Consider the following 26,154-nt stretch of genomic DNA (forward strand, 5'->3'; position numbering starts at 1 on the left):
CTAAAACCCTTCGACAAAACTACCTATTGTTGACTACTAAGAGTTTTAGACGACAAATTCTTAGTGGCAGGACCCAGACAAAAACGAGGATAAAAAGTATCCGAATTCTGGAACTTTTCAAACAAAAGGCTATTGAACTTGTCGACCAAACGAACCTTTGACAAATGGAAATCATGGTGGAAAGATCTAACGGCCATTTCCTTAATCCTCAGAAAAATGTCAAATGGAAGGTTATTCCTCAAAGAATTTTCGACAAAATTGAAGTCTTTGGACAACTTGAAACGTCTTTGTTTTTGCTCGGAAATCAATAGAGCTTTCAGAATTTGTTCCCGGGAGTTTTTAGATTCTGAGTTGTTATATTTGAGGGATGTTTTATTTTGTAATAGTTACCCGATTAAATTCATTGATAAAATAATAAAAAATAGACGCATTAAACACAACAATAGGGTTATTGGGGTTTCAGGGGGGAGATGCTTAAAAGAATTTTGGGTAAACATAACATTGATACTTGTTTCCAATCAGTGAGACCATTAGGTAGTTTTCTTAATTCTGGGAAGGATTTAACCCGGGGGGATTTAGTTAGTGGGGTATATAAAATTCCAAAAAAGTGAAACCGAAACGTTTCATTCTTTACCTTATGTACCTACTTTGGGGGAGATGCTTAAAAGATTTTTGGGTAAACATAACATTGATACTTGTTTCCAATCAGTGAGACCATTAGGTAGTTTTCTTAATTCTGGGAAGGATTTAACCCGGGGGGATTTAGTTAGTGGGGTATATAAAATTCCTTATTCCTGTGGAAAGTTTTATATTGGTAGAACTCACAAACAATTTACTGAATGATTTATTGAGCATCGCTACTCAATAGAAAAAACCCTACAACTAAGAAAGCCTCCCGAAACTTTTGTTTCGGCTCTAGCTGAACACACATTCTTTTATCCTGAACATTTTATACAATTTGATGAGGCTACAGCTATTTCTAATGATAGAGGTTTTTCTCAGTGGGCGAGGGAGGCTGTAGAAATTAAAAAAACATATATTTGGTAATATTTCAATAAATAGAGACACAGGGAATTTAAATATTGACCCAATTTATGATATTCTTTTAAAAAATGAACCAATAGTCGATGGGGGAATTAAAATTTTCCACAATCACCAGGGGACAAGATTACCCACTAGACCAAAAAGAGTTGTTTCAATGTTAGCTTACAAAAGGATTATTTCGCAACAGAATAATTAACAAAGTTTCAATTTTCATAAATTTTCCTCAGTTGCTCTTTGATTCTCATTGAATTAACTCGCATAGCTGCTTTTCCCTACGTGGATAAGTAGCGACAATTGTATTTATTATATTTGGTGGTGGTTTTTATTTGTTTTTAGATTAGTTTTCTTTTAATTTTCTATCTTGTGCTGAAGACGCCTTGTTTTATACAGGCGAAATATCCGCGTTGTTTTAGTCTTTTAATTCTACTGGCCGTCGTCTCGTTTGAAGTTTTCTTTTTTAGAGTTTTATCTCTCTTGATTGTTTAAAGAAAAGTAAAGAGCTCCATTAAGCCAAGAATGAGCAAAAATAGTCAAATAATCTCCCAAGCGTAAAAAAAAACACAAATCACCATCAATAAATAAATGAAACTCAAAACGAACAGAAATTACAATAGATGGCCGAGTCAAACTTAAAATGAGCAAAAATTAACAAAAGCAGGGCTGAAAACCCCTATGCCTTTTCAAGACCAGAAGACAATTTGTGCTTTATTGAAAACAAAATACGCTTGGAATGTTTTCACCTTTCTTACTTTCATAAATGAAAATTAACAAAACTTGACGAAGAAATGTCAGTAGGCTATATGTCAACTTAACTAACAATCCATGGCAATTTGTGTGTTTGTTGTTGTTTTTTTTTTCAGATTATTGACTATTAAGATTATTTGACTTTTTTGCTCATTCTTGGCTTAATGGAGCTCTTTACTTTTGGAATGTTTTCACCTTTCTTACTTTCATAAATGAAAATTAACAAAACTTGACGAAGAAATGTCAGTATATGTCAACTTAACTCACAATCCATGGCAATTTGTTTATTTGTTGTTTTTTTTTCAGGTTACTGACTATTAAGAATATTTGACTTTTTTGCTCATTCTTGGCTTAATGGAGCTCTTTACTTTTCTTTGAAAAACTTGTCTTGGAAAGTTTTTTTTTAATTAATAAATATATAAAGCTTTAAATTTAAGATACACTTTTCCATAAATCAGGATTTCGTTACTGATTTCAGAACAATTCATATGGGCCTCATTTGTGCTTTAGCTGAACGTTTTCCTTTTAGACTACAAAGCTCATCCATGCTAATCATAGGTTAACGCCTCTTGGAGGGAAGTAGATGCTTGAAAAAGCCTTCTTAAAACATAATTAGGTCCCTGGACCCAATTCTGAAAATTCCATTTACCTATTTCAATATAGCAAAAAGCTCTTCATCTAGACACTTTGCATGCAGCCCCGCTGTACTTTACCTCCACCCCTCTAAAAACTGCAAATATAGCCCAAATTATATATTTTCATTGCATCCCCCCCCCCACCCATCACTCTTGTTTTTCCCGTTCTTGTTTCGGAACAGTGTATTCAATTTACGGGTAAATGGAATATACTGGAAACATCTAATATTGGCTGTATATTTGCACATTATACTCTTGGAATGTTTTCACATTTCTTACTTTCATAAATGAAAAAAATATCAAACCTTGACGAAGAAATGTGAGTATGTGCCAACTTAACTGTCAATCCACGGTTAAAGTATAAAGGAGCTTCGTGCAAAATGTTAGCTACAATTATTCCGTATATTATGAAGTAAGAATTGTCATTAATTTGAAAGTGAGAATTGTCGTTACTTACATATTATACGAAAAACACTCAAGAAGTGAAATTTGGTTATTCTAATGAAGTTTAGGTTACACTTCCAAAGATATTGCTTCTCGCAAGTGTACAAAGTAATAGTGTGTCCATTGACGTACTATTTTGGGTCAATGTTGGTATTACCTGAACAATTGTTTTGGGTCATGAAACTATTGTGAATAGATGCATTTTGACTTTTTGAACATCTTTTCTCTCTTGCAAAACTACCGCAAACTCACCGTTATGGAGTTATTATATATTTGTACATTAAGGGGTGGTGGTAAAGCATAGCATATATTAAATACAGCAATGGTTAGTTTACATATTTAATATATGCTATGCTTTATTCCCCCTCCCTAATGTGCAAATATATAGCCCAAATTTGTTTCTAAAGTATTACAGATTCGCGATTTCAAATATCCGATCAACGAAAACGGAAATGATTGCAATTCTATATGTATAAATACAAGAATATTTGGGCCAGAATATTTCCATAACGGTGAGTTTGCGGTAGTTTTGCAAGAGAGAAAAGATGTTCAAAAAGTCAAAATGCATCTATTCACAATAGTTTCATGACCCAAAACAATTGTTCAGGTAATACCAACATTGATCCTGTTTTGTTTAACAGCCCCTTATCCTGAAAAATATAATTGCATGTTTTTCTGTCCTTGGCAAATCCAAAATCTTAATTTGAACATCCATGGCGAGATACTATATTATACCACTACGCATTGCAAACTAACCGGTTATTGTCCTATCTGATCTTCGTGATCCAAATTCACGTATAATACATTCGTACCGAATTGTCTTCTTTCTCATTAGCCCCTAATTTAGACCTTTACCTATTAAACTTTTATCCATTCATTTGTTTTGGTAAATTCAATTTCCTAACTAATCAAATAATGCGCAAAATTACTCACTTATCTTAGGTCAAAATCAAATAAGTAACTGATGCCTTAGGTTGCTACATGTACGATCGGCAGGGCTTCCACTTCTAGGGAGATTACCCTATTTTAGGGGAAAATCACTTCTTTTAGGGACACTTATTTTGAATCTAGGGATTCAGGGAAATCTGGGGTTAAGTAAGGGTTTTTAGGGATCTTCAGGGAAAATTCGAATTTTTCAAACGAAGGCTGACAAATTCTTATAGATTGCAGATTATGCTCAGTCTTCTTGAAGATACTTATGTCGCAACACTGGCTTATATTGCAAAGATCAGCGCGAAATTACAAAAAAAGCTAAAGCGTGGAATGACATTCATTAGGAAGGGACGACTTTAATCCCTTGGATTTTCATTCATTAGGTATTTAGTAATTTAGTTTAGGTAGCCTAGTATTTAGTTTATTTTTAAGCAATGCCTTTGATTGGGTGTAAACTGCCCAACATAAAGAGTATTGGTTAGGCAGCAATTATAGAATAGGAGCATGCGACCTATGCACTTAGCATTAGGGATTCTTTCAATCTGCTGGTGACCTCTTTTTCCCGTGGTCATCTATCTGCAAATCCATAGGGGACTATCCAAATAAAGCACCAGCTGCCTTAGCTGGGAGCCTGGGCAGCACCAGCTGCCCATGGAGGTGACCTTAGGTTGATGGCTGAAAGGTCAGAAACTATAATTTTTCAATTCTAAAATTTTCTTTCACTTTTATACATTCCCTTCTATGATTGTACAGTCCAGTTAAAGCACATCTGACCTCTTTAGGAGTAAAAAAGAAAAAGCAATTCTGCTACTTAAAAAATGAATATTTTAATTGATTTTGTGACTACATTAATTTTAAACAGGTCAGAAGGGCTTAAATTTAATTATGAAGTAAGAAAATATGATTTAAACCATGAAAGAACAGTTTTTGACTTGATAATTGGCAGGCGTTGGTGTTTCATCCTGACACAAAATGGCACTCTCCATTGCTTAGCTAAAAAAAACAAGGCTCCAGCTACAATCTGATCATAGAAGAAAGTATACAAGACATTTACGGAAGTTGAAAGACTTATTTCTACCAAGTACGGTCCTGAAAGACACTGATCTAAGGTCACCCTCCTATACAACATGAGCAGACTGTGGTTTATGTGTCAAAATTTAGGGACAGATGCTGGTGTTGGTGCAAACTGTGGCTTTGCAATCCATAAAAAAGAAAAGTTGCAATCCATACTGTCTATAAAGGACCCTGCATTCTGTTAAAACTAGCTGTGAGTACCCTTATTTTTAATCTGATGATTCACACAATAATATTTAGTCTAGTCTTTTGTTCATGTCCACTTGCCTGCCACTTGCCATTTGGAATCATGTAAAATCTACTGTTTTACCTTGGACTGCAGCAATGTGAAAGTAGCAAATTAAAGTATTTTGTTAAGCTAGGTTTACAGAGAAACTTCTTTTGTGTTGTTTTTGGTTGTGTTGGTCCCTCCTAGGTTAGAAGACATCAAAGCAAAGCTCTTCTAATGAAGAAGTGGGTCACAAATTTCTTTTTCCATTTAAAGTGGTGTTCCAAATCTGAAGATACTTTACTTTGATACTTACTTTATTAATAAAGACAATTTAACTCTTTACTATTTACATCTACTGCACTAATGGAAAAACCTACGTTTTTGCTGGCGTGCAGTAGTAAAAGTCAATCATTTTCTAAGCCAACCAACAAACAACATAATAAATAATTAATTATCATTTATCAAGCTAGGCATACTTCGTTTTGATTTTTGCGAACTAGTGAAATGCAACCATTGCAAACTTTCGGTCCATCCGTTCTCCATACTGCAAACTTGAATTATACATGAGGTATTATAAGTTAATTGAGGATATGCACCTTAATACCCATGAGCATAGTTTAGCATGATGTAGTTATTGTGTACCCTTGTACAAGTAATTATAGAAATAGACTAGTTTTGATCACTAATAAAACACTTTTTCTCGAGATCATTGACATGCAAAGTTCGTCTGAAAGCCAGTGTACTGACTCAAAGGAAGATAATCTTCAAATTATATCTAGTTCCAAAAGACCACTGGATGACGAAGATGATGATGTTCCTGAAGTTCACCTCCTGGTGACTCCTCCAAAAAAAGTAGGGTTCAGGGCAGAATTCCCAAAAGAAAACATACGAGCAAAAGTTTGTTGACAAGTGTCTTCAGTTACCAATGTGTAAAAATTGGATAGAGAAAAGAGTGTCAAACAAGTCAAAGAAAAAGACTTATATACCATACTGTAAGTTCTGTTTGAAGTATGTGTATTGTGGGAAATCAGAGTTGACGAAGCATATAAAAGCAAGCAGTGAAATCGAGACGAAGTCTGGCAGCATTGAAAAACTTCTGACTCTAGGCAGTCATTCCAAAGAAATTGAACAGCGCATCTGCATATTTTTGGCAGAACATAATCTGCCATTACGTCTTGCAGACAGCTTGATTCCTCTCCTCAGAAAGTTATTTCCCAAAGACCAGGCCCTGGCAGGGGTCATATTGGGTAAACAGAAAGCTACAAATATTTTGCGACATAATTTTTCGTTGGTGCTACAGAACCAGTTAGTCGAGCTGCTCAAAACCACTTTTTTCTCTGTGATAATTGACGAAATCACTGATCGTACTATTGATAAACAGCTAGCTATCATGGTTGTATTTTTTAGCGAGAAAGATCGAAAACTTCATGTCGAAGTATTGGATATGGTTAAGTGTAGTGATGGATCGGCTGAGGGCCTGACTAACCGCATCAAGTAAGTCATTGAAGAAAACTCGATTCCCTGGCAAAATATTGTTGAATTTTGTGCATATACAACTAGCGTCATGTTTGGAGCCAACAGATCTGCTTCAACCCTTATGAAAGCCATGGTGCCACACATCTTGAATGTGAAATGCTCATGCCATCTTATTCACTTATGCTCGTCATATGCATGCTTGTCACCTCCCAAGACACTCGAAGACTTGGCGCGAAATATCTATGTCCTCTTTTCCAGAAGCGCTTCCAGACGAGAGAAGTTCGCCGAATTTCAGGAGTTCTTCCGATGCGAAGCACACCGAATTCTTGCTCCGGGACAGACCCGTTGGTTATCCCTTCAGGCCTGTGTGAAGATGCTTATTGAGCGACTGATTGCTCTTATTCAGTATTTCGTAGAAATCACGTTTGAAGACCCAACTGCAACAAATGACCTTATCTTGTCAACATTACAAAGCAAGTTGACAAAGCCATACCTTGAATTCATGGACTACTCTCTTGGCCTCTCCAACGAATTCAATGCAGTTTTTCAATCCGAACTCCCACTTCTTCACTCCCTGAAGCTTAGTGTCAGCAAACTTGTGAATGATGTTGCGTCTAACTTCATGAAACTGGACTATATTCGCAGTGTTGGTTCGTTTACTGAACTGGATCCTTACCTTTCAAGTGAGTACCTGCCTTTAAACCAGACATATGTGGGAATAGCTGCAACCGATTCCATGCAAGAACTCGAGGATGCTCAAGAGCCAAGTGATAACATTGATCTCTTTTACCAGTCGTGTCGAAACTACTACATAGTCCTGATCAAGCAGATCAAAGACCAGTTCAAGTTTGAAGACGAAATTTATGACATTTTGGCTTTAGTTGAACCAAGGAATGCAAGAAATTTGAACCCAAGATCTCTAAGGCCACTATTTGTGAGATTTCCTGTTCTAACAGGAAAGTGTTCCCTCCAGAAAACGAACGTAGAATGGAGGTCACAGGCAATGACTGAAGTCACTGAGCTTCATTTGGGAGATGTCCAAGTTGGAGACCTGTCAGTTGAACAATACTGGAAGAAAATACTTGGTCTGAAGACTAGCAGTGGCGAAATCAAATACCCGGAACTGCGGAAGTGCATTTCACTGATATTCTCGTTACCTTTTAGCAACGTTCCAGCTGAACGTTTGTTCAGCCTCCTGAAATTGATCAAAACAGACATGAGAAATAGTCTCGAAAACGTCACCCTAGTCTCACTGATCCGAGTCAATTACTGGTTGAAAAACGAAGGTAAAACGAAGAAATCAACTGTCAGTATACCGAAAGCTGTCGCTGGCTTCAAGACGAAGGCAAACGCTACGTGCGATGAAGTGCTGGAGATGACACTTGTTTGAACTTTTTTATGTATTCTCGTTAGTGTAAAGATGTTATCATTATCTGAAGTAAAAAGATCTCAGTTTGAACTTTTGTATGTATTCTCGTTAGTGTAAAAGATGTTATATGTTATCATTATCTGAAGTAAAAAGATCTCATGTAAATTCTGTGGAAATCTAGGGCAAACTATCCTTTTTTCTAGGGAGAAAAATAGGGAGAAATCAGACATAAACACGAGGACTTCTAGGGAAAATTGGTATGAAAATAGGGAAAACTGAAATCGAAAAGTGGAAGCACTGACGATCGGAGACAATTCAATGAAGTACAAAAATGAGACCTCCCATGTCAAAACCAGTTACACCAAACATAAGACATCTGAATGACTTTTTTCAGTAGTTAAACATGAGAAAAAGGGTTATATTTTAGAAAACTATACCATATAGTTAAGCCTTGATGAAGGCGGGAATCTTATCGATACTAGTCAATGGGAAGGATGGTGAAAAGGTCAGTGGCGACAATTTACAAAAATGTAAGGGGAGGGACAAAATGAATTTGGTAGTTGTCGGTTATATAATACACACTCAAGAAGTTCGATCGCGATTGATGCGAGCACGATACAAGAAACTGGTCAAACAACTTACCAGACAATTAGCTTTGGTTTGGTTGAAAAATAAATTGTAGCTATGTTTTATTTAAGTATTTTACACTTCCAAAAATGTAGCTTCTCATAGTAGTACAAAGCCATGGTGTATCCATTGACACATTTTTTTTTGTTTTGGGCAACAACCCCTTATCCTGGAGAAATATAATTGCCTGTTCTTTGGTCCCTGGCAAATCCCAAATCTTAACTTGAATTAAGTAAAAAAAAAACAAGTTTTTTTTTTAACTGAAAGTAAGGAGCGACATTTAAACTTAAAATGAACAGAAATTTTTCCGTATATGAAAGGGGCTGTTCCCTCTTCAACATCCCGCTCTTTACGCTAAAGTTTGACTCTTTCTCTCCACTCTACTTTTTAAAACATTAAAAAACTTCAGCATAAAGAGCGGGGTGTTGAAGAGGGAGCAGCCCCTTTCATATACGGAGTAATTTCTGTTCGTATTAAGTTTAAATGTCCCTCCTTACTTTCAGTTAAAAAACTTGTTTTTTATTTAATTTCTGAACGTTTTTGAATTAATGCATGTTTTGATTTTAGCTCTCCGCACAGGAGTAATTAAAACGAAATTCGCTAATTTTTTTTTCGCTAAATGGCTTTCTCGTAGTTTTGATCAGACAATTTTAGAAAAAAAGGAGCGGAGGAGGAGGCCTAGTTACCCTCCAATTTTCGGCTACTTAAAAAGGCAACTAGAACTTTTAATTTTTTGCGAACGTTGTTATTAGTAAAAATATATGTAACTTACGAATTAACTTACATAACGAACTTCTATATTCGTATGTTCTTACTACTTATATGAGGGGGGTTCGCCCCCTCGTCAATACCTCGCTCTTCAAACTAAAGCTTAAATTTTGTCCCAAATCCTTAAGAATGACCCCTGAATCACAAAGGCCGTAGAATAAATAGTTGAAATTACTAAAATACTTTAGAGTAAAAAGTGAGGTATTAGGAGGAAGTGAATCCCTCACATGCGTAATAATTTCTGTTCGTTTTAAGTTTTAATGCTGCTCCTTACTTTCAGTTGAAAAAAGTTTTTCATATTTATTTTTTCATTTATTTTTTAAATGCTGGAAAATTGTGCGCCCCCTTCATGGAAATTCTCTTTCCCCATGACAAATCCCTCCATGTAAAGTTCCCCCACATAACCCCTCCCCCAACCAAAAAATTCACCTGAAAACGTCTGTACACTTCCCAATAACCATTACTATAATATATCAATATTAGAATAATATTGAATAAATATTACTATAATACATATTATGTAGGCTAAACACTGGTCAAAGTTTGTAACTTGCAGCCCCTCCCACGGGGACTGTGGGGGAGTAAGTCGTCCCCAAAGATATATATATATATATATATATATATATATATATATATATATATATATATATATATATATATATATATATATATATATATATATATATATTTATACATATATATATATACATATATATATATATATATATATATATATATATATATATATATATATATATATATATATATATATATATATATATATATATATATATATATATATATATTAGGTTTTTTGACTATGTTGAATAAAATGGCTATCTCGGAATTTTGATCAGGTGACTCTGGGAAAAAATGAGCGTGGGAGGGGGCCTAGGTGCCCTCCAATTTTTTTTGGTCACTTAAATAGGGCACTAGAATTTTTAATTTCCGTCAGACTGAGCCCTCTGGTGACATTCTAGGACTACTGGGTCGATACGATCGCCCCTGGAAAAAAAAAAAAAAAAAAAACAAATAAACACGCATCTGTGATGTCTTGTGGCAAAAAAAAAAATACAAAATTCAACATTTTTTGTAGATAGGAGCTTGAAACTTATACTGTCGGGTTCTCTGATGCGCTGAATCTGATGGTGTGATTTTTGTTAAGATTCTATCACCTTTAAGGGGTGTTTCCACCTATATTCTAAAATAAGGCAAATTTTCTCAGGCTCGTAACTTTTGATGGGTAAGACTAAACTTGATGAAACATATTTAAAATCAGCATTAACATGCAATTCATTTGATGTAACTGTTGGTATAAAAATTAAAACTTAAAACGAACAGAAATTACTCCGTATATGAAAGGGGCTTTTCCTCCTCAACGCCCCGATCTTTACGCTAAAGTTTTTTACTGTTTTAAAATGTAGAGTTAAGAGAAAGAGTTAAGAGAGACTTTAGCGTAAAGAGCGGGGCGTTGAGGAGGAAAAGCCCCTTTCATATAAGGAGTAATTTCTGTTCGTTTTAAGTTTTAATCTCGCTCCTTACTTTCATTTGAAAAAACTTGTTTTTTTTTGTTTAATTTTGGTATCTAAGCTGTGTATGCAACAAAATAAAATTGCGTTCCCGCCTATGGTGTTGTAGTACGATCTACGCGTCGGAGCGCGGGCTTGGAGGAGGCGCCAAGTTCAGAGCTCTGTTCCAAAAGCTTCTCATGGGCAAGATAGGAGTTTTCATAACTGTACTGGTATCTAAGGTGTGGAGTAGACATAGAATAGCGGCTTCATTACAGATCAAGAACAAAGTGTGGTCGCTATAACACATAAGTACCAAAAATCCTACATTTTTTAATACCTTTTTTGGCGTTTGAAATGGAAATCCCTTTATCAGAAACTAGATATATAGCTGTGTTTTCCGTATACACCTCAAACCAAGTATATGAGGTGATTTAAATTTAGTATCTGAATATTCAAATCTTGATGTCTGTTGAGCACAAACTTAAATTTTGATATTAGGCTCAGATTTAACATTAAGTAAGAGAATTGTCCTGAAAAATGTTGACCTATAGACAAATAATTCTGAAAATATGATAGGATTGTATGTAACAAAATAAGTATAAAAATACTCAGCAGAATTTACAATTTTATGGACAAATATATGCAGCCCTTTGACATAAACACAACTATATTTTCACAAATACTAAACAAATAAAGTCCAGTATACATTAGAAAACGGACAACAAGTCTTAACGGACAAGTCTTAACGGCCAACAATATAACAAAATCCAACCTACACAAGAAATATTTTGTTGTTCATTCATCCAATGGAAAGTTAAATATATCAGAAAACGGCTGTAATATTTTATATCAAATTGATGGACAAAAAAAAGAAAAAAATAACAAACTTTACATAATAAAAATCAGAATATTCCGGCTCCACATCTTTTCAACGATGTGATCATAGAAAAGCCTTTATCAATGGAAAATAATAATAGAAGAAACAAACCTACACAAAACACGAAAAAAAAGAGCTAAGAGCTCATATGGCACTTGTGACGAGGCAACAAGAGCTAAGAGCCAAGAGCTCATATGGTATGACCTCTAACAAAATTCTAAGAATCGATTGATTGATTTAAAAGGAAAATCAGAGGCTTAATGCCGGTCAGGATTTAAAATAAGAGCTCTGAGTCACGATGTCCTTCTAAATATCAAAATTCATTAAGATCCAATCACCCACTCGTAAGTTATAAATACCTTATTTTTTCTAGTTTTTCCTCTCCCTTTAGCCCCCCATATGGTCAAATCTGGGAAAACGACTTTATCAAGTCAATTTGTGCAGCTCCCTGACACGCCTACCAATTTTCATCGTCCTAGCACGTCCAGAAGCACCAAACTCGCCAAATCACTGAACTCCTCCCCCAACTCCCCCAAAGAGAGCGAATCCAGTACGATTCTGTCAATCACGTATCAAGGACATTTGTTTATTCTATCCACCAAGCTTCATCCCGATTCCTCCACTCCAAGTGTTTTCTAAGATTTCGCCCTCCAACTCCCCCCAATGTCAAAAGATCTGGTCAGGATTTGAAATAAGAGCTCTGAGACATGAATTTCTTCTAAATATCAAATTTCATTAAGATCCGATCACCTATTCGTAAGATAAAAATATCCCAATTTTCACGTTTTCCAAGAATTCCGGTTTCCCCCTCAAACTCCCGCCAATGTCACAGGATCTGGTCGGAATTTAAAATTAGAGCTTTAAAGCACAAGATCCTTCTACATATCAAATTTCATTAAGACCTGGTCACCCTTTCGTAAGTTACAAATACCTCAATTTTCAAAATTACCCCCCCCCCCAGCTCCACCAAAGAGAGAAGATCAGGTACGGTTATGTCAGTCACGTATTTTAGACAGGTTTTTATTCTTTCCGTCCAGTTTCATCCTGATCTCTCCGCTTTAAGTATTTTCTAATATTTCTGGTCCCCCCCCCAATGACGCTGGATCCGGTTGAGATTTAAAATAAAAGATCTGAGTTACGAGGTCCTTCTAAATATGACGTTTCATGAAGATCCGATCTCTCCTTCGTAAGTTAAAAATACGTCATTTTTTCTAATTTTTCAGAATTAATCCCCCCCCCCAATAGAGCGGATCCGTTCCAATTATGTAAATCACGTACCTAAGACTTCTGCTTATTTTTCCCACCATGTTTCATCCCGATCCCTCCAATCTAAGCGTTTTCCATGATTTTAGGTTCCCCCATCCCAAACTCCCCCAATGTCACCAGATCCGGTCGGGATTTAAAATAAGAGCTCTGACACACGATATCCTTCTAAATATCAAATTTCATTGAGATCCGATCACCCGTTCGTAAGTTAAAAATACCTCATTTTTCAAATTTTTCAGAATTAACCCTTCCCCCCAACTACCCCAAAGAGAGCGGATACGTTCCGGTTATGTCAATCACGTATCTAGGACTTGTGCTTATTTTTCCCACCACCTTTCATACCAATCCCTCCACTCTAACTGTTTTCCAAGATTTTAGCCCCCCCCCCCCCAATGTCACTAGATCCAGTCGGGATTTAAAATAACAGCTCTGAGACTCGATATCCTTTCAAACATCAAATTTCATTAAGATCTGATCAACCGTTCGTAAGTTAGAAATGCTTAATTTTTTCTTTTTTTCCGAATTAACTTGCCCCCCATTCCCCCCCAGATGGTCAAATTGCGAAAATGACTATTTCTAATTTAATCTGGTCCGGTCCCTGATACACCCGCCAAATTTAATCGTCCTAGCTTACCTGGAAGTGCCTAAAGTAGCAAAACCGGGACCGACAGACCGACCGACAGAATTTGCGATTGATATATCACTTGGTTAATACCAAGTGCCATAAAAACAAAGACAACAAAATAATGTTTTGTGTTATGTAAATCTACGGATAGATTTCTTTCCTAAGCAGAAAAATTGAAACTAATTTTGACTGTTTCTATTTCTGACACCCGATATGGGTCCAATATCTATATCTTCTCTGATAGGCTTCAAACACCTACGGTGTTTGAGAGTATCGATATGGGACATCTAAACCCGGACCCAGCTAAAACATCGCTAGTTCTTACAAGGCGTTTACAATGTACCAACAAAAGTCCCCTTATCTGGCAAATGAAGACCAAAAAAGTGAAAAAATTAAAGTAAAGCCTTACTGCCATACATTACTTTTTTGCGTCATTACTGGAGTAGAAAGGCTGAGACGCATAAAGAAGATACTAATATAATCTCTATGGCCGAACATCCTTAACCAGAGATTAAGTGAACACAAAAAACGCGTTTTGGCAAAAGATTATCATAGACAGCGAAATAGCGCGATCCCCGACAGAGAATTGCATTAATAGGGGTTTCTGATTTCTACCAACCAATATTTAAGAAAATTACATAAACTGACTTTCTATTGGCACATATACTAAAAACCCATAATTTTTAAGCACTTTCTTTCAAAATTTTGAGGATATGGACAAATACAAATTTGTGGAAAAGTACAATCCCCGAATTAGAAGTGTATTAATAGGGGTTTCTAATTTCTACGAACCAATATTTAAGAAAATTCCATATACTGACTTTTTATTGGCACATGTACTGACTTTCCATAATTATTTAGCACTTTCGTTCAAAATTTTGAGGATATGGATAATTACACAATTTACGGGAAAGTACAATCCCCGAAAGAGAAGCGCATTAATAGGGGTTTCAAATTTCTACGAACAAATACTTAAGAAAATTCCCGCTTACAACTAAAACTTAGAATCAGGTGGTGGGACTTATCCATTTGCTAGCCGTTTGTTATATATATATATATATATATATATATATATATATATATATATATATATATATATATATATATATATATATATATATATATATATATATATATATATATATATATATATATATATATATATATATATATACATATATCTATATGTATATATATATATATATATATATATATATATATATATATATATATATATATATATATATATATATATATGAAAGTGTTATAGTATATGTTATATACTTAAACTACATATAGTTTATGTTGTACTATATTATTATAGTATATGTTGATGGGAAAGGTATGCAGGTTTGAAATTTACTTTCCAAGAAGACGAAGGCCATTTAGGTGAGCCTTTCAGAGAATGTTGATGGAGAGTGTTGAACGAAATCAAAACACTTTATGTGTATATTGATTGTCAAAAGGATGTAACATAGGAATAACTGAGTATATTAATTTGGAAAATTCAGGAAATGATAAGGGAGATGAAGAAAAAGGCAATAGTTGCATGCTACCAATACTACTACAACTTCGTGCACATTGTCATAAAAGTGCATCTCTAGAACTGATTTGGGGACTTTCAGAGAATACTTAAAGGGAGATCCGCTCACCAAAAGGCAATGTGTGCACACTACTGCTAATACTGATATTACTGCTACATTTACTACTAGTACTACTATTGCTTCTATTGTAGGGCTAAGAGCATTGCGATGAAAATTGCAAGAATTATATGAACATACAGGTTATCAAAAGGACAAATCAGCAATGGCTTATTGCATTAAGTTGAAACTTCCAGGACTTGATGAGAGGGATGTTCTACTGACCAAAAGGCTGCTAGATTACGACTATTCAATACTACTACTAGTAATATCAGTACTACTACTGTGACTACTATTTCAACTACGCCTAAGGGGATGAAGGTGAAATTTTGAGGGGGGAAGATGAATTGAATCAGAACACGCCCCCTGTATGCTGGTTATCAAAAGAGCGTAACAACAATATCTTAGGAACAATTTGGTGTGTGAAATTGAAACTAACAGGGCTTGTCGCGAGGGATGTTGAACTAAGCAGAAGAAAATATTTACATTCTAATGCTACTGCTTCTACTCACACTGCTGCTACTGTTATTTTTACTTCTATTACTACTACTGCCACTAAAGCATAGGCTACTACAATTAATTCTACTGTTACTACTGCTGCTATTAAAACTAAGGATATTAAGGCGAAAAAATTGGGATACATAGAAACTGTATGGAACTAATCCGAAACACACTACTCACATACAGGTTGTAAAGCGGACTCATCAGAAATGCTTTAGGAACGGTTCATTGTATATACTAAGCTGAAACTTTCAGCGTGTGTTGAAGGGGATGTTGAAGAAATCAAAGGTGGTATGCGCATGATGCTGCTGCAGCTATTGCTACTGCGCAAGCTAAGAGAATTAAGGTGAAGCTTATAAAGAATATTTGCGCGGATGTTGAACTAAATCCAAAATAAACTATGAGCATGTGGACTTTCAAAAAGGTGACAAAACAATATCTGAAGAACAACTTATATTATTAATTTAGACATTTAAGGGTAAGTTGTGGGGGATTTTGAACTGGCCACAAGGCATTATATGCACAATTTTAATACTATCACTACAGTTCCTGTAACGATTGACGCTAAGGGTATTAAGATGAAACTTTTAGGGAACGTTTTGTAGTTTTAATTAATAAAAAAACTGTATGCATTAAAAAGGGCATAAAAAGGTTTTAAAAAAGGGTTTTAAAAAGGGCATACAAGCAATATCATAGGCATCACCACTCTAAAATAGCTAGAAATATCATTGCAACTATTAAAGGAGCTAATTCGATTTAAAATTAAAAGTTCTGGTGCCCTTTTTCAGAGTAAAAAGAGATTGGAGGGCAAGCAGCCCTTCATTCCAGCCCATTGATTTTCCAATTGCATCCAGTCAAAATTTTGAGACAGCCATTTTGTTCAGCATAGTAGAACGGTCCTATGTCTTTAGGGATATTAAGCATGTCTACATCACACAATTATGCAATTGACCCATTATGCTTTAAAACTAAATGATGCTTTAAAAACAAATCAAAAGGCACTGTGTTAAATGGTTGCCAATAAGACACCTCAGCAATATATCGAGAACGACTGGGGGTATTAAGTTGAAACTTTTGGGATACTATTAATACTAATTCTGCTCTTACAATTTAAATAAACAAAAAGAATGTAAGTGTTAAAGGTTGTCGAAGAGCACAAACTTAATCTATTGCAAATACTATTAAGTTTTATTTTTCATGTCAACTTCAGAAGCTATAAAATTAAATTAAAAAATACTGTTGGTGTAAGGATTAAAAATTGTTTAAAAAGTTTCTCCGACATACAAATAGCAACTCATATCATGGATCCTTATAGAAAAAAACTGAAAAGATATAAAATATTATTTTTTCCATGAAAAAGACTATGTAAATAAACAACGAATAGAAATTAAGTTAAAAAAACTTTTCCCACAAAACAAGTTTTTCAAAGAAAGGCAAAGAGCTCCACTAAGTCAAGAATGAGCAGAAATAAAGTCAAATAATAAATAAATGAAACACAAAACGAACAATAATTACAATAAATAGCCCAGTCAAACTCAAAACGAGCGAAAACTAAGATGAGTAGGGCTGATAACCCCCGTGCCTCTTCACGACCAGAATATAATTTGCGCTTTGCTGAAAACAAAATACATTTAAGTGTTTTCACTTTTCTTACTTTCATAAATAAAAAATTATCAAAACTTTAAGAAATAAATATCAGTAAATGTCAATTAAACTGACAATACACCGTGATTTGTTTTTGTTTGTTTTTTTCAGCAAAGCGCAAATTATGTTCTGGTCTTGCGAAGGCATGGGGGTTACAGGCCCTACTCATATTAATTTCTGCTCGTTTCGAGTTTGACTCGGCTATTTATTTTAATTTCTGTTCGTTTTGAGTTTCATTTATTCATTGATAGTGAATTGTAGTTTTACGCTTGGAAGATTATTTGACTTTATTTCTGCTCATTCTTGGCTTAATTGATCTCTTTACTTTTATTTAAAAAACTTATTTAGTGGAACCACCACCCTTTCTATAAAAACCTTATATGCCCCCAGGGCATAGCTTATAACCTTTGCTCTGAGGACTATGGGGAAAGGGGGGGTGTCATCCTCAAAGACATGATTTCCAGACCCTTTCAACTACGCTGAACAAAATGGCTATCTCAAAACTATGTTTAAATGTGTTTTGAGAAATGATGGGCGTGGGGGAGGGGGTTATTGCCCTTCAATCACTTTTGACTATTTAAAAGACCTTTTCGCTTTCCAATCGAATTGGAGATAAATCTTTTTTGAATTTTCTAGGACAACAAATGGCTATCTTAAAATTTCTATCATATGCATTTCAGGATAATACGAGGTTCAGGACCTTTCGATTACGTTAAACAAAATGACCATCTCAAAGTTTTTAAAGAATGTGTTTTGGGAAATGATGGGCGTGAGAAAGGGGGTATTTGCCCTCCAATCACTTTCGACTATTAAAAAGGACTAGAGCCCTTCAATTTCCAATCAAATGAGCTATTTTTGAAGTTTCTACGACAGCATATTGTCATCTCAAAATTTCTATCAGTTACATTAAAGGAAAATACGAGGTGTATGCGTGGGGGGGGGGGTATCCGCCCTCCGATCACTCTGAATCTTAAAAATGGTACTAGAACTTCTGATTACCATTCAATTAGCCTCTCCGAAATTTATACGACCACACTTTCCACAAAAAAAAATTATATGCCCCAGAACATAACTTACATCCCTTGCCCCGAGGGATTTGAGGGGGGGGGTCATCCTCAAAGACATAATTTCCAAGCCTTATATCTACGCTGAGAAAAATGGCTATATCAAGATAATGATTGGAAGTATTTGGGGAAATGGTGGGCATGGGAGGGGGGTCAGTTGCCCTCCAATCACTTTTGACTATAAAAGGGCCACTAACCCCTTGAATTTCCAATCGAATGAGCCCTTTTCAAAGTTTCTACGACAACAAATGGCCTTCCTAAAATTTCTATCAGATGCATTTCGGGAAAATATGAGGTCTGTGCGTGTGGGGGGTATCCCCCCTTCCGATTACTCTGAATCTTAAAAGGGCACTAGGATTTCCGATTACCAATCCAACGAGCCCCCTCCCTCCGAAGTTTTTACGATCACTCTCTCTATATAAAACTTATATGCCCCACAGGTCATAACTTACAACCCTTGCCCTGAGAGCTGTGGAGAGGTTTTGATACTCAAAGACATAAATTCCAGGCCTTTCAACGACGTTGAACAAAATGGCTATCCAAAAATTTTATTGGATGTGTTTGAGGAAATGATGGATGTGCAAGGGGGGGGGGGTATTTGCCCTCCAATCACTTTTGACTATTAAAAAGGGCACTAGCCCTTTCAATTCTCAATCGAATGAGTTCTTTTCAAAGTTTCTACGACAACTCCTTCGATACTAAGTGCCCTGGTCTAAAACAAACCATAAAACCAAGATAATAAATAAAAAAACGAAGTAAGTAATACATTGTAGCCACACCGCTCATTACTCAGGCTGCGCTATTGTGCTGCCTATTATTCCAAATATATAAACTTCATTAAGTTAAAATGTTACCCATCAAAACCTACGAGCCTGAGAAAATGCAAGTAATTTTCAAATTGGCAGGGAAACACCACCAAAAAGGAATCTTTGGGGTAATGGTGGGTTTGGGAGGGGGGTTATTTTCCCTCCAATCACTTTCGACTATTAAAAAGGGCACTAGCCCTTTCAATTTTTAATCGAATGAGCCCTTTTCGAAGTTTCTACGACAACTCCTTCAATACGAAGCGCCCTGGTGGTAGTTTCCGGGGATGAACTTTTCAGGGAAAATTTTACATTATGGGAGTTTGCCAGAATTCCTAAACCGAAATTCTGTTTATTTATCTTACTTGGTGACCCAATGTTACATCGGGAGATGTCCCTAGTGAATTGTCTGGGGGAAACTTTCAGGGGGGGTGGAATTGTCTGGGGGATTTTTCTGATGGAGGGAGGGGAATTTTCTGCGGAAGATATTCTCCACGGGGAATTTTTCCACGGGAGAAAGTTCCCATTGAGGGGAGGGGGATTTCCTTGAAAATTTTTCCTTGGGACGAAGATTTCCAGGGAATATTTTCCACAGAGGGGGATTTCCGGCAGAATTTGAAAAACGATCAGAAATTATATACAAACTTGTCTTTTTCAGATGAAAGTAGACTAAGTTAAATTTTCTTGGTGGAATTGTAGAATTTTCAGTGAGACTCAGGTGGACAAGGAATTTTCAGTGAGAATTAAATTGTCTGGGGGAAATTTGCCGAAAGGGGGGATGTTTACGTGGAAGGGACTTTTCATCCATGGAGGGAGGAGACAAATTTCCAGGTATTATTTGAAAAATAGTCAGAAATAGCAGAAATTATTCCATTTATGAGAGGGCTTCCCACTCCTCAACACCGCGCTCTTCACGCTAAAGTTTGACTTTTGTCCAAACTCTTTAAAAACGACTCCAAAATAGATGGGCCGCCTAATTAAAACAATTCCACATCTTCATTGAAGGACTAACATCATCACTGGGTAGATCTAGGCTATCAAAAATAGCTCCATTAGCCCCCAAAATCACCCACTCATCTGTTGCTTCATGTTCTATGCATAGTTCAAATTTAACTAAAAACCTCTAAGTCAAGGTATAAAAAATGGATTGCTACCATAATTATGGTCATAGCTCATTTCAGAAAGTTTTATTCACCTAGGTCAGCAGCTTTTTGAGCAAACAAAACCTCTGACATGCTCTGAACCCTCTGAACTTTACTGATATTGTACATGTTTTCATCTGAAGAATCAACTAAGACAAGACAACATTAAAGATTAAAACAACATTAACACAGGGATTTTACACTTGGCTTAGGATAGTATATTATCCATGATAATAATTGGCTGAACTATTTTCACAAGGCTATTATACTATTTAGAGCCAAAAATAATTCTAGCCTACTTATGAATCAAAATTACCAGATTTAAGTTTTGATATGCTGGTTCAGGTGATCATTGAAGCTTCAGAGAGTTTTATCTGCTACATACTTCTTTTTTAGTAGAGCAATCTGAAAATAAGCCTAAACTTATTACCTAATATAAATAAGCATAGAATAACTTAGATAAAGAAAAAGCAAGATATATATACTAAATATTACAACAAAATCAAAATTGATTGATTAAAATGTCCAAGGGGAATTTGATAAACCCAATGAAGCATATCCAAAATTCATATAGCCAGTATTATTCAGTGTAAAACATAATCAATAGAGGATAAAAAGTTACTCAAAAACATCACAAAGAAAAACAAATCATGTTGTTACTTAAAAAAAGCTTTTCCACAGGCATTTACTGGAAAAAAGAAAACAATACAAGTTAAAAAAAAACATATAATAGCAAAAATATAAATCGAATATGAATTACAGTGGCTGAGCCAGCCCAATAAAACACAAAGAAAACCAACTTTTACCACATACAATCAACTACACCAGTTACCAATTTAGCCTACAATTCTACACATACTTCACCATTTCCTTCAATATATTTACTTCTATATTACAATGAACTTCACCTAGATTTTGATTTCATTATTCATCTATTTATTTGATCTAAATATAGGTTTTTCACCTTATGAACAGATATATACAACAAATAGCAATATATATATATATATATATATATATATATATATATATATATATATATATATATATATATATATATATATATATATATATATATATATATATATATATATATATATATATATATATATATATATACAGCAATATATATATATATATATATATATATATATATATATATATATATATATATATATATATATATATATATATATATATATATATATATATAACACGTAGTGCAATATGAGCTATTTATCCTTTTCCATTTGTGTTTGGATTTGAATCTCCATAAGTGCTTCTTTTGTTTCAGCAAGACCAGCTTTAATCCTAAATATTAATGTTCAAATTTCCCATTTAGGCAAATTTACTCTTAGGCAAAGTGCACAAGGGGCAACTGTTTCAAGACAAGGGTTGGAAACTAGTCTCATCTGCAACTGGTTCACAACCAGTTTACGAACATAATGAAACATGTTTCCACCAATGGACGCAAGTAGTTGTGGATTAGTTATGCTTATCTAGTTGAGCAATGCAGTGTGGTTAACTATGTTGAGTTCCAACAAGGAAGAGTTAAATTGATTACTATGAGTACTGCAGGTTTTTAGGGTTCAGAGGGGGCATTGGGTTGATCCCTACTAGGAAAAGAATGCAAAGTCTCTCATATGTTCATAGCAGCAAAAGAACTGTCTCAGACAGAAAATTTATTGCATTTTACAGAATATTGAAGGAATCTTCTCAACTTCTCCTACAGATTTCATGTTTAATTTCTGGTCTGACATGTTGAGACCCAAAATAATTGGACAATATCAATGCAGTAGCTTCCAAAAATGTGTGGGATAACACTCTGCAATGCAACTGTGACCACGGCTGGAGGCTTGGGCAGAACTGGTTTTAGACTGATTGGAAACCAGTCCCATCTGGATTGTCTCGTGGGCAGGCCCCCCACTCTACTTCAAGACCATGATCACAAAACAGCAGCATCCACAACTTGTTAGCATTTCTAGTTTCAAAACTGTTGCCTCATGGGTGATAAGCCTCATGGGTGATTTACCACGATGGGTGGTAACTTTGCAATGTGATACAATTGTTATTTGAATATGGTGTTAAGTATGGAGTTAACTGGAGATTTGAGGAGGAGGAGGGAAGGAATCTTCTATATAAAGATACAAACAAGGTATTTTTCACAACCTAGAGAAGGGGAACAAGGTACAATATTTTTTATCAATTCTATTTATAATGAAAATATCAAAACGGTTCTTTTCAAAATCCTAGGGTGGGGACAATCTTCCTATTGTCCTCTCTCCAGTTTATGTCCCTGGTCAAGTTATTCATTTCTTCTCTTGTTAGTTTATTTCAGACTTGTTAGTTTAGTTAATGTATTGCCATTATTTTACCAGTTACCAGGGGAAGCAACAGGGGAGGGAACACTTGTCCCTCACATTTTAATAACTATCTTTTTTCATTTTCTTGTATTTTCATTGAAACAATTAAAAAAAAGCAATAAAATTACCCCCTCCTAGATTCAAAAGAATATATTATCATCCTCCCCTATATTTTGTGAATTAACGCCACTGCCTGTTACTCTTAAGTCCTATCTTTATTACAGCCTTTTCATGCAAAGTAAACTGAGTAAAAACAGATTTTATTCATTATATTCTACTTTTTTCTTAAAAAAAAAACAATTGTCCCTGAAGAAGTCAAAAGCATGGGCAATTTTGCATGAAAGCCATAATCAACTCACAGGTTTATAATTTCAAAATGACTTCTCCAAAAAAATTGATATAGATATTAAAAACTAAAAAAGCAAAATTTTAGTCAAGCAATAAGTCAAATTAGAACAAACAGAAATGACTGTGAATGAGTAAATTAAACCCAAAATAAACAGACACTGAATGAACAACCACATATAACTTAAATAAATGGAAATCACCATAACCAAGAGTGGGATCACTGTTGCCTAGACACCATAAGAGCCAGTGCCTTTTATACTTTATCAAGACGTTTTTTATTTGTTATAACATACAAAATATTTAGATGCTAATTATGTCTACAGGAAAGAAATAAATCATTTCTTAGACTAAACACAGTCATTACTTGATTTAATTTTACTTCTTTGTTCACCATTTTTCCTGCTGTTTGTACTTCATTCAAAAATAAATGGATTGAAGAAAGATTTCAATTTTCTGCAATTTGCACAATGAATATTATTTATATTGGACCTTGTTAAGATAAAAGTTTTGTACTATCATTTTTCTTATATTTATATTAGTTTTAAATTTATAAAGAAATAAGAAAAAATATAAAGTCAAAATATTTTGATTTTTTTTATTATTTGAAGCTCTTTATTTCACTATGTCCACTATCTTGTTTAAGATATTACACCCCTTTTCCTATATTTTCATTTCTTTAATTCTGAAAATGGAAAAGAAGTGTGGTCTAAGAAACTGTTTAGGACTGCATAAAGCTACACAGATCAGAATAAAGTAAGGAATTTTGCTAGTGTAGCTAGGGTATAATTGTAGTGAAATTCCTTGTGAGGAGCCAAAAAAGAAAAAAATCCTAGTTTTTTCTTATCAATCCCAATGAAATGAATGAATCATTATGATATGAATGAATCAACACACTACTGAATTTTAAAACTGCAAGTTCTACCTGGTTTGATCCAAGTTTATTTTTATAATTCTTAACTTAAATAGAAAATGTTAAAGCAAAATTAAGCACTTATAGGAGTGATGTAAGCAAGTATTTTGGTAAATTTTTTAACTAACTCACTAATGCAATAGCTAAGAAATACATATGTTTAGAGTCAGACTTTCATCCTGAATTCTAATATAACAATCATTTCTATAAGAAATGAAGTTAGTCCTGCTCCTCTACAGTGGCATATTTTTGTCAAAATCCAGAGGGGGAGGTGGACAAATTTGGAGCTGAATTTCCCAAGTCAAGTGGATGACAGTCAAATGGAAACTTAGTAATATAGTACAATAAAGGCAAAGTTATATCAAAGAAAACTGATCTTTTTCTGTGGATGCTTGAATTATTTAGATCTATCTTAGTTTTGACAAAATTTTGAAGATTTGAATAAATTTAAGCTGGGGAAATAGCCTAATCTAAAGTAGTTTTCCTAATTTTATAATATTTCCTGCTAGAGAATATAATGTATCACTAATACCAATAGCCCAAATTCTGAGAAAAACTACATTTTGAGCCCTTAAAGGGCTCAAAACAGCCCAGTGTAACCAGAAATTAAAAAATATGTTTCTAAATCTAAAAACCTGACTAGTAAGAAACAATTGCCTTCTGTAGCTGGTTCAGGAGTGGTAATTATTATTTTCATTATGCCTGGTCTTAATAGTAAATGTTAGGTAGGCTATGAATAAAAATAATTTGCAGAATTTTTTTAAGAAAAGAGGTAGAAACCCTTCAAAAGTGATGTCAGTTTGCTTTAATGTCAAATTTTGAGGGTTTTCAGGCTCTTTTAGAAATTCCTGTAAATTTGATTTCAGAATAATATTTTCTAATTTAGACTAAGGAAAATAACTGGTACAATTCCTTGATCAGCTAGACCTACAAATGGGCATTTTTTGTCATTAGACAGTTTCTTTCAGAAACATATTTCTAAATTGTTGGTTACTATGAACTGTCATAGGCCTACCTTTATAGGGCCTTGTTAAGGATTCAATATGTAATTTCCACCAGAAGTGATTATCAGATTAGGCAGTGAAACAGCATGAAAAGGCATCAATTCATGTATTTGATTTCTTTCTAGCTAAATCATACTGTCAACTGAAATTTAAAAAAAAAGAGCCAAAACCCTTCAGAATTATGTCAGTTTTGCTTTAATGTAAAATTCCCATCACTGAAAGGATAATTTAAGAAATGCACTTGCATATCTTCAAAACCTTATAAATTGGGATTGAGCAAAGTTGTGAAGCTGAAAACAATTTTGTTGTACTTCAATTAAGCAGAAGATCTATTTTGCAAGGTTTCACTTTTATAACACACATATTCTTAAAGGTCATCAAAGGTCAGGGCCCTCTGGAGGGAGGAGTGGAGGTAGTTGCTTCAAAATACCTTCCCAGGACATACTTTAGTCTGTAGATTCATCCCTGAAAGTTTCATTTTCCTAACATTAACCCTTTTAGAGATAGCAAGAAGTCCATTAACTAGAATTTTACCCGATTTCTTTCTAGCTAAATCATATTGTCAACTACAAATTTATCAAACCAACAACATTGTGCAACAGAAAAGGCCAATCATGTGGAATTTTTTTTCTAAATAAGAGTTGTTGCCTAAGCTATACTAGCTTAAAGGAAGGCCAATTAGTATAGTAAATTTGGTAAACCCCTTTAAATAACTACAACCTTCACGTTATAGTCCAAAAGCTAGGCCTTCATAAAATCGTCATAACAACATGTTCTTCTACCTATTCTATCTTTTGTTGTGTATACAGTTGCGTGAGTTGCCACAAATGCGAAATGTGATCACCATTTTTCTAAGAAAATCGCCAAAAGACAAATAAGTGCTGAAAAACTTTAGTATAGCGAATATGTCCATTTATATCAAGTTAAGCGACCTAAATAGTGGCTTTTGTGTCTTGTTACTAATGGCAAGTAGAAATTTATCAGACATTACCACAATTGCCCTCATTGTCTTAGTGAAAAAAACACTATGATTCCCCTATAATCAAAAATGGGTTTGGAATTTGTTATTTAGCAGCCCGATTTCTAAATAGTGAAAATTTAGCCAAAAATTATCCAAAGAGTAATTAAACA

At 34.6% G+C, this 26,154-nt stretch overlaps 1 protein-coding gene across 3 annotated transcripts in view; it reads right to left on the reverse strand.

Annotated features, from left to right (window-relative positions):
- LOC136027564 (uncharacterized) overlaps positions 1–25,848 on the reverse strand; it is an 81,196-nt gene extending 55,348 nt beyond the window's left edge. The window contains exons 1-2 of one of the 3 annotated variants that reach the window (XM_065704933.1): positions 25,744–25,848; positions 20,715–20,803 (exon numbers count right to left, since the gene is read on the reverse strand). The gene's annotated coding sequence lies outside the window, so the exon portion shown is untranslated. Of the gene's footprint in view, positions 1–3,800; positions 3,836–20,714; positions 20,804–25,743 lie in introns of those variants that run through there. The other 2 variants (XM_065704934.1, XM_065704935.1) reach the window with 2 other exon arrangements.
- Positions 25,849–26,154: the final 306 nt, after the last annotated feature.

Source organism: Artemia franciscana, chromosome 5 (genome assembly GCF_032884065.1).
Source record: "Artemia franciscana chromosome 5, ASM3288406v1, whole genome shotgun sequence".
Taxonomy (NCBI): Eukaryota; Metazoa; Arthropoda; class Branchiopoda; order Anostraca; family Artemiidae; genus Artemia; species Artemia franciscana.